We start from the raw sequence: 10254 nt of genomic DNA, 5'->3' as shown, positions 1-10254 counted from the left end.
CTCCCGACTTGGACTCACCCGTATGTCGTCAATGCTCCCGTTTCACAGTAGTACCGCCCCGAATGGGCCAGGGTGCACGCCGAGCCCTTGGTTTACACTGGTGGAGCCACTTGACAGGCTTAAGGTAAAAAGAAAAGGAAAACTCGAGTCGTTGTGGGAAAGAATGCGGAAACCAGAAACGAGGAAGACGGACAGTGACCGCTCCTCCAGGTGGTACTGAGTGGCCGGGTGCCCTGCTCCTTCCCCAGTTCCATTCGGTATCACCCTAATGGAAATAGTAGCATTCATGGCAAGTGCGCCTGAGGCCTGGCATGGCTTCACGTCTTTTGCAAGCAGGCAGATGAAGCGGGTGGTACCTGACTGCAGGTGGACCTAACAGTTCTGTCAGGAGGGGCGGTTCCAGGTGATACCCGGGGCCCTGGAGTTGATGGCCCAGCCAGAGGTCCTGGTGGGGCTCTGTCACTGGCGGCTCTTCACTAGCTGTGTGACATTGGGCGTTTCCTTGATCTTTCCCGGCCCTTGTTTTTCATCTGTAGGATGGGGATCACAGTGGGTCTCAGTCACAAGGTGGGCATGAAGGTCACAGGCCGTGCACTTTAAACAGCGCCAGCATGTCCTGGCCACTCAGCGAGTATTAGCAGTTGCTAGTGTTTATGTGGACACGTCTGGGGGTTAGTGTGATGGGGGTTTGGAGGGGGCACCCATGGGAACAGTGGTTCGCTGTTTCTTGTTTCATTTATTCACAGCTTAGGTTTTCGAAAATAATTTTTAAGTAGTTTCTTTATTTTGGAATGAATCGAGAGATTTATCACATATTCCATTAGAGGGATTCTTCCAGTTTTCTAGTTTACAAAACTCTTTCGACGTGCCTTTAATTGGCCCTTTTTGAGGAGACTTCAGGGGTAATTTTCACTGTTTTAGTCTATTACCAATGCAGTACCTTTCAGTAGTTAATTCTTTTAAATTGAAAGGTCATCATTTAGAATTTTTATTTACAATTTCAGGTGAGTTTTCTTTTTTGAGGGTGGTATTTTAGGCAACTGTTCCTCATTTGTAAGTAATCAAAAAGATTCAATACTTTGTACGTGTCTTTGTATTTATTTGGACATGTTGAGAACCTGTACCTGTTGTCACCCTAACTGCAGTAGCAGTGTGGATGGCAAGTGTGCATGAGGCCTTGCGTGCCTTCAGATTTTCTGCAAATTTAGGGGCAGTTTTGTTGCTGTTCTTCCTCAAGCCCCCTTATGCATGATCATTACTTCTCTCTCCGCCCCCAGCATTCGGAAGCTGTGCCCAAAATGTTTGACGATGTTAGGATGTCTTATCTGGTGCTGGTAGCTGAGGCCACAGGCCCAGCCGCCTTCCCAGTGGAGCAGAGAGTGCAAGCCTGTCCTCTGCCGCGCGAAGCAAACCCTCTGCATGGCGTCTGGTCTGGGACTCAGCTGCCACCAGCTGCCCATTTTTAGGGTGTATGTAAATTCTGATGTGATTTTGCCTCTGCTGAAGCTAGTGTGTGACCGTCTCCTGGTCATTGTCATGGGACTTCCTGTCAGCTTGACTGGAGCTGGCAGATGTGGGAATGCCGGCTGGAGTCCTGCTGGGCTGGCCGGCCTGTGGGTGATAGAGGGTTTCTTGTCTGCTGGTTGCGCTGGAGTTCCAGTTGTTTTGTGAGTGTTAGCAGAAATAGTGACCAGCTGAAGAAGCGACTGTAATTTAGGTTGACACATTTATTTTCATGGTTGACATCAGGAACCTGGATCTAAAATGCGGGAGACAAAATGCGTTGAGCAAAAGTGCCATCTGAGTCACCTTTCCTTGGTGTCTGCCTAGAAGTGGAGTCTGTTGTGCTCTTGGAAACCATGTGTGGGCAGAGGTGCGGGCTGCTGACCAGGTCTGCAGGGGTGTGGGTCACCCGGGCACACTCCAGAGAATTTTCACGGTGCTGGAGTGTTCTTAAGATTTTAATTGCTTATTGGGACCCAGCTTTCCTGCCCAAATGCAGTTGTTTTGGGCTCTGTTGTCATGGCAACCTGCGTGCTTCTCCATCTCGGCGTCATTAGCATTCTGTCATTTTCACACTGGTGCCACTAGAGTGAATGCTTGCTTAGGGCTTGTTCAGCAAATCCTTTTTGAATAAGTTACTTAGTTATGCATCTTCCAAAAAGTATTTATAAACAGGCCTTCTCGAGGCTTTACAGCTCACAGCGGAGGCCCGTCCTACAGCGCACCGTGTGCACAGCTGGGGGCGCTTTTGCTGGCCGGGCGGGATGCCTGCTTCGGCCAGAGCAGATGCCAAGTCGCTCGAGGTGCTCTCCTTTTGCATGCACACACTGGAAATGTGGTCCTGTCACAGCTCAGTGCAGCAGTCTTCATGCCTCTCGAACGCGTGCACACTAAGTGGGAAAAAGTCTTAGCTCCCAGATGGAGCCGAGCAGCCAAACCCACACCTCAGTCTGCCTCCGTCCGCGCTCCGAAGCCTTCAGGAGCTGCTTCACGCGTACGGTCCATCTCTCTTCATGGCCCTTTGGAGGGGCGGGGACGTGTGGCCTGCCCTTTGCAGATGTGTAGGTATGGCTAGGTTTGGGGGCTCGAAAATATGCTTTCCTATTGTACCACACTGATGCTGGAATAAATGAGAATGGTCATGACCCATAAAATCAATTTTGTCAAGAAGCTTTAAGAAAGCAAACTTTTCCCAAAACATTTCAAACAAATTTAAAGTAACTGATTTTTTGCCCTATTATCACATAGTATTCATTGAAAATTACCTGGTGAAAAACACAGGTAATCGCACCAGGAGAAATAACCTCTGTTAACATCATAACATGTTCTCTCACGGTCTGCAGTACCTCTCCATGCATCCGTCCCGCCCCTCTGTCCACCCACCTCCCGTGCTTTTAACCAGTACCACTGTGCTCGGACACAGCTTTGTTTCTTGCTGTTTTCTTTTAGCCAGTGGTATATCACATTGAATTTCCGTGTTAATAAACGTTCTTACCAAATGTCATTTTTGATGGCTGCATGCTAGGTGGCGAATCTGAGTCACAGGAGTGTGTATTTTAGACAAGGCAGCTGGAACTGCTCTTGTTGAAAATAATGGGGAAACATCTTTATAGTTGGAGCAAGCTGTGCGGAGCGAGGGGGTGAGGTGGAGTGGGCGTTGGGGGGAACGGAGCCTCTGTCTGTTCCTGGATATGGTGTGCCATGAGGGGCTGGCCGGGACGGGGTGCTTGTGTGGCTTGGGGGTCAGCAGAAGCATCATCACCTGGAGACTTGTCAGAAATGCCAGTGACTCGGTCCCATCCAGCTCTACTGATGCAGGAACTGGGAGGAAACCCAGCAATCTGCATTTCACCGGCAGTTCCGACATGACATAACATTTGTGAACCACTGCGGCACAATCAGGCCCCCAAGAACAGTCTTGGGATAAGGCTTTCTGGCATCTTGCTGTGTCTGCACAGTGGCTCTGACTGTTTTAGAACTAGCTGTGTGCTTAGGGAAGTGGGGAACTCAGGCAGGTAGAAACTGTGCATGGCAACAGGGCATGAGTGCCACCAGGGCCAGAAGTCCAGCAAGAGGACTTAGGGCTTTGGGCCCAGATCCATCCACGTAAACAAACCAGTACTGAATTCTCTGCCTACTGTGTAGCAGAGACAGTGCTAGAGTTTGGGGCTAAAATAATTCAATGAGTGGATTTTAAGGGTTTAATAATTAAAGAGGAATGTGTCAGCTTTGAGCTGTTTCCTTGTTGGGAGCTACTTCACTGTTTTGGGATAAATGCTGTGCTGTCAACTAGTGATGTGAAGGTTGGCTCTTTTATGGAGTGGCTGTATCCTTTCACTCACGCAACCCTGGCAGTCAAATACGAACCCCTAGGCTTCACTCTGAGAGTCAGTCGTGGGTTCTGTTTGATCAGAAAGGACTTAAAAATTTGTGAATGTATGAGGAGCTCATGCAACTCAAGAGCAAACAAACCAACAATCGGGTTAAACGACGGGCACAGAACCTGAAGAGTCATTTTTCCAGAGAAGATGTACAGATGGCCAGCGGGTCCATGGAAAGGTGCTCAACCTCACTGGTCATTTACACCACAACAGGATGTCACCTCACACCCCTGAGAAGGGCCATCATGAAAGGACAAGAGATGACAGGTGTTGTGAGGGTGCGAAGCGCAGGGAGCCACTGTGACAACAGTGTGGAGGCTCCTTACAAAATTAAAATTATTATATGACCCAGCAGTTCCACTTCTAGGTATTTATCCAAAGGAAATGGAATGAGTTTCCTAGAAGAGACATCTCCCATGTTCACGGCAGCGTTATTCACAGTGGCCAGGACGTGGAAGCAACCCGAGTGTCCAGCTGTGGGTGACTGGATGAAGAAAGTGTGGCGCAAGCACATAGTGGAATACTGAGCCACAAGAAAGAAGGACATCCTGCCACCTGTGACACTGGGTGAACGTGGAAGACAGTATGCTGAGAGATTAAGTCACACACAGAAAGACAAATGTGCATCTGAAAAAGCCAGACACATAGAAGCAGAGAATAGGATGGTGGTTTGAAATGGGGGATGTTGGTCAAAGAACCTACACTTCCAGTTATAAGATGAATAAATTATAGGGGCCTAACAAACAGCGTGGTGACTGTAGTGAATGCTGTATTGTATACCCGAAATGCGCTAAGAGAGTAAAACTTAAATATCCCGCCACACACACACACACGGTGATACGTGAGGTGATGGAGGCGTTAAGTAATCCTTTTGTGGTGATCATTTTGTGATGCATTTGTGTATCAAATTGATACATCACACACCTTAAACTTGTACAATGTTATGTGTCCATTATGTTTCAATAAAACTGAAAAAAAGACCCCTTTTGAATTTGTGACTTGAGGGCACTGGGTTCCAGTCTCCCTCCACACGTCTCCCTGCTGCTTCCTGAGGCGTCTGAGTTTGATGCCACGTTTAAGCCTCTGACTCCCGAGACGGATCTGTGCACAGGGACTGAGGGGCCAGGACTGTGGCTGCCGCACAGGGAGTGGTACATTCTGTCTTTGGTCTCATCGTCCCACTTGGTAGCATTTCCTTTGTGATTTGGTGACGGGGAGGAAAGGAGAGCTTCGATGTGAGTCAGGCCGCTTTCAGCCTTAGGGATCGAGGGCTAATGGCGATGCAGGGGAGCCCATCTATACTCTGTGACTTGCAGAAGGCTCAGGCCCTGATAGGCAGCACGGGCCTCACCTGGGAGCTGGAGAAGCCCTGAGAGGGGACGGGTGTGCAAGTTCTGCTCACGCACGTGGGAATGTGTGTGCACATCACCCGAGTGGCGGGCTGTGTGGCAGAGCGGGGATTGGAGTGCCGCTTTGGCTTGGTTGTCCAGATCTGTTCCTTGGATATTGTGCGCTAGTAAACAGAGGAAGGGTTTTTTATGACTTTACAACCTGTTCGTGTGAAACCCACTCACCATGGCAGCATGGTCTGGCCCATGTGAGCTTCCTCCCGTTGAAGCTGATGGTGGCATAAGTGTGGCACGGCTGGCTACTGCTGCCCTCGGAGTCTGTGTCCTCCCTCTGGTCTGTGCAGCCGTGTCCCTCTTCTCTTCATTTCCAGCCTCAGTGTCCCACAGCAGTTCTGGTTTGACACCCCCACCCCAACTTTTATGAAGGTCGCGAGATTTTGGTTGGAGTGAGAAGCCGCCACATTAACTTTGGCCCGACTCCCCTGTCAGGTATCCCCAGCCATGATGACCCTTCTCAGAACGGACCTATCTGAGGCCTTGCCAGTCTCATTTTATCGTCTTATGTCGTGTGTCTCTTGTCTTGTTCTGACTCCCCACTTGTTGGCGCTTTGTGTAGAGACTCTCTAGGCCCCTTGGGGTGCCCCTGTGCCCCATTCTTACTGGAGCCATTGCTCTCAGTCTGTTTGGTGTTCCAGATGGAATAGTTGGTGAATAGTGATGCTTTGATGTTTAGAATTGGAATAAAGTAAAAACGAATTTAGATATTGTAATCGTTGGCTGAAGTTGGGTAACAATCTTAGGTACTTCTAGAAAATTGTGTTCTGGAATTTAAGGTGAGAAGGTCCCAGGGTTTTGAGGTCTAGTTCACTGTCTTTCTGTCCCCTGTCTCCCTGGTCTAGCAATTTAATAAATGCTTATGTGTTGAACTTAATTGAGTTTAATATTCCCACCCTGAATTGGAAGGCCGGTCACCCAGCAAAGTGCAGTTAGAACATGAGATTTATTTTAATGTGGTAAGAGGTATTCTAAACCACCGTAATTCTGAGTCAACATTGGGTATCTCATCAAAGGGACCTCAAATGCAGAGCTGTGTTGGAGCAATGATAGCAGCCTTCTGCTTTTTGGCTGGCGGAAGTACTTTCGTTTTTGAGGGGGCAGGACAAGGGGGAAGTGATGGGAGGAGGAGGGAAGAGGAGACACTGCAGGATCCGCTCGGTTGGTCAGATCCCTAGAGCCAGAGTCACAGCTGCGTTTCTGTCCTGGCAGATGTCCCAGGAAGGCATTGCTAACAGAACCCTGAAATAACGTCTCCATCTGCCCCTCCCCAAGGGGGCATTTTTCTTTCCCTTCCCTGGGGCAGCGAGTTCCCCTGTGCTTTGAGGGCCCCCAGGGGCAGCTGCCCTCCTGAGGTAGTTCTGGAGGGGATCTGGCCTCTCTGCTTCATGCTCCTGCAGATGTGGCTGGTGCTCCCTAGGCCTTGTGTCTCCACCACCTGTCCTGAGCACTCTGGAGAGGGCTGCAAGGCTCTGGGCGTGGGGATAGCCCTGGGCTCTGTGCGCTCAGGCTGTCCACCTGGGTCTCCAGCAGCTTATCACTCAGTTCAGGTGAGGTCCCACTTTTGTGTCCATGGAATCCTAGTGAAATGCAGATGTCTAGGCAACCCCATGGCATCTTTGCGCCTGCGTGTTTTGGAGAAGCTGTTCTGAGCTGTCCCCGTGGCGAGCCACATCACAGGTGGGGGGTCCCGTTTGCAGAAGCCCATTCTGTGGCAGACACAGTCTGCACCCTTAATGTGCTGGGTTCGTCAACCCGACGGTAATCTAGGGGACGGCCTGTGTTAGCAAGAGACGCGATGTGATCCCAGGCCCACCCCTGGTGCGCTGCTGCTTTCCTCCAGGCGGGCTCCCCAGGTCGGCAGTGGAGAGAGGGCAGAGAGATATACTCAGGAGAATGCAGATCTAAGAGATTTACTCCTAAGGCCATAGAGATAAAATTCATACTGGAAAAGGAAAAAGTCTTTTGTCAGAGAAGCAAATTAATTTACACTCGATGGAGGACACTCATAGTGTGAATAGTTGTTTGTTTATGAAATTGATCCCATAAACAATATACACAGATAAGTTGAAGTTTTCACCTGTTCCTTCTGTAACGTAATCAGCCCAAATTAGCTGTGGATTTTGCATCAGATTTTGGTCCAGATTACAAACTGCTGCTTGATAATTTGATGAAATTGTTAGAAATTCTGTTTGTATTTTGGAGCCTGAGGTAAAGAGAACTGAATTTTTGTTTGCAAAGTGTGTAACTTAGAGTGGGGGGTAAGCTGAGTGGTGGGAGAGGCGGCCCGAGCTCGCGCAGTGGAGTGGGGACGTGCTCTGTGCTGCTCCCCAGCAGTCTCAGGAGGACACGGACAGGGGCGCCAAGGAGGGGAAATTCCACCGTGAGCCTCTCTCCCCAGACTGAACCTCTCACGTGGTCACAGAACCTGTCTAAGCTGGGTCAGTGCCACCTCCCTGTAGACAGAAAGTCAGTCATTTAGAAATCAAGTAGCTTGTGGCATTTGGTTCCTAGGTAGCATTTCATTCCAGGAACCCTCTTGGATGACATGACATGAGTCACGATTCCTGTCATTTGGAGGGTTGTGCAACCTGATGCCTCAGGTACAGACTTTCAACACCCACACCTAGGAATTCTTCCACGTGGGTGTGCTGTACGTGGATGTGTCCTCTGTTGGTAAAATCTGTTGATGATGTTGATCCAGACGAGTCAGAAGTTCTAGTGAAGCCCTGTTCCTGGCTCTGCCTCATCTAGCATCCCAAGTAAAGTGACATTTTATAAACATTTATGCAGTCGTTGGGGGTGTGTCCTAGAGCAGGGGTCCCCAACCCCGGGCTGTGGACTGGTACCAATCCGTGGCCTGATAGGAACCGGGCCGCACAGCAGGAAGGGAGCGGCAGGCCAGCGAGCGAAGCTTCATCTGTATCTGCAGCTGCTCCCCAGTGCCAGCATCACCGCCTCAGCTCCGCCTTGGGTCGTCAGGCATTAGATGCTCGTAGGAGTACCGGTCCCTGGTGCCACAAAGGTTGGGGACCACTGGTGTAGGGCACTGCAGTTTGGTAATGCAGTGTTCTTACCTCTGTACTGTGATTGTAGGTCTGTGACTGTGAATACCTCAGTGGTGAAAGTTAGATGAATTAAATGTCTCAGAGAAGACAAAACCTTTAGCACAGTGACGTGTTTCTCCGTTATATGCCACCTGGCCCTTATGACAGTATCTGCATGTCTTCAGGCCTTGCAGAAGCAGCCACGTGGTCCTTGGAGACTAGATTGAAGGCATAAGCCATTTGATAACTTCTCTTTAACACTGTGCAAATGATTTTTCCTGAAAGAAAAAAAGCAAATGGTGCACACAAAGATTTCTGTTTCGTCACGTGGATTTGGCAGAGGCAGTGGCATGAAGGGGCCTCCTGGGGATGCTCAGGCCCTACACTGTTTCGGAGCAAACTTCCGTTTGTCTCATCAGGAAACAGGAGATGTATTGATGAATTGTCCTCTCAATCGGTCCTTTTTGTGAGAGCCTGGAGCAGTATCACTTGCCTGCTTTGCAAAGGGCGACAACTGGGGGTCTGTGGGCAGGCTCTGCCCAGTGCTATGGCTCAGTCATCCCTGTCACACTGCCCATCTGGCGGGCCTTGGGGACGCTGAGCCACCCGCAGCCACACCCTTAGGGCCGGGGTTCCAAGCTGCGCCCGACTCTAGAGACTGAGCTCTCACGTGTGTTGTCTCATGTCGCCGAGGTGACTTTCTCTGCAGTCACGTGTTGAGTTACTCGGAAGAGTTTCTGGGCACCACATCTTCCCACGTTCACTCTCTCGAGCCGTGAGGCCCACAGTGGAAGCTTGTAGCACGGCTATTTAAAATTTAAATTTAATGAAAATTAAAAGTAATTATGTGAATTAATTACAGTTGCCCTTGAACATGAGTTTTAGCTGTGTGGGTCCACTTGTAGATTTTTTTCAGTAAATACATACAGTGCTGTAAATGTGTTTTCTCTTTCTTCTGATTTTCTTGGTACCGTTTTCTTTCCACTGGCACACTTCGTTGTGAGAATGTAGCATATCACACATATAACACGCATGATGGTGTCAGTAGATGATTAGCAGTAAAGTTTTTGAGGAGTCACAAGTTACATGTTCTTCGGTCACATTAGCCACTTTTTAGGTGCTCAGCAGCCCCTTGTGACAGTTGGCTTCTGTTTGAGGAGGGCAGATGTGTGACGTGCCCATCACAGGACATGCTGTTGAACAGGGTGTCCCTGAGTCAGGGCCTGAACACGGGAGCCAGGGAGACGCCCAGAGCTCACTGTGGGCCTTGCAGGGGGCCTGGGGTGGGGCGACATCTGTGGCCCTGGCCTGCCCACAATGCACTGCAGGCCAAGGTGGCTTCCTGCTGCCACCGGCAGTAGTGCGAGTGAAGGACTGAACTGTTAATGAATAAACCTCTTCTTCAGACGTACAGTTGGCCTTGGACAGCGTGGGGGTTGGGGTGCCCAACCCTGTGCAGTTGGAGCCCCTTGGCTCTGTGCTGGTGGGGCTGTGCTGTGTCCTCAGGACCGGGGTGCTGTCGGCGCAGAGCAGACCCGCTTCCTTAGTCCAGTCCAAGGACAGCACTGCCCAGGTACTGTGCTCACAGGTGCCGTGCGGCGCCTCGGCTGAGGCCCTGCATCCAGGCCACGAGAATCGGGAGATCCTGAGGACGGTGCTGCTTTGCTTTCCTGGTCCTCAGTAACTGTTGCGGTGCTGTAGGAGGCCCACTGAGAACGCTGTCGCTGGTTATGGGCAGCCCGGGCTCCTGGACATTTACATGGGGAAAAAATTCCTGAGTAGTTAGCAGAGGAGGAAGGCAGGGGTGGGGGCAGTTTGGGTGATGTGTTTGGTTTGGGGTGGCGAAGTTCAGATCAAAGCCATCGCCAGGCCAGTGCCCGACTCTCAGAAGGCGCTGGGGGCCCGAAGGGGCCAGTGGCT

At 50.3% G+C, this 10254-nt stretch overlaps 1 protein-coding gene and 1 long non-coding RNA gene across 9 annotated transcripts in view; both read left to right on the top strand.

Moving 5' to 3' along the window:
- The window catches only part of DIP2C (disco interacting protein 2 homolog C), a 204834-nt gene that overhangs the window by 31570 nt on the left and 163010 nt on the right, over positions 1 to 10254 (top strand). The window lies entirely within an intron of this gene.
- LOC107196173 overlaps positions 8242 to 10254 on the top strand; it is a 12378-nt gene continuing 10365 nt past the window's right edge. For both annotated transcript variants that reach the window (XR_001517537.2, XR_003048440.1), the window contains exon 1: positions 8242 to 9907. This is a non-coding gene — a long non-coding RNA (uncharacterized LOC107196173). The remainder of the gene's footprint in view (positions 9908 to 10254) is intronic.

The sequence above is a fragment of the Pteropus alecto genome, unplaced genomic scaffold (genome assembly GCF_000325575.1).
Source record: "Pteropus alecto unplaced genomic scaffold, ASM32557v1 scaffold108, whole genome shotgun sequence".
In the NCBI taxonomy this organism is placed as follows: Eukaryota; Metazoa; Chordata; class Mammalia; order Chiroptera; family Pteropodidae; genus Pteropus; species Pteropus alecto.
Note: the sequence above shows the minus strand (reverse complement) of the source record. Positions and strands in the feature narration are given on the sequence as shown.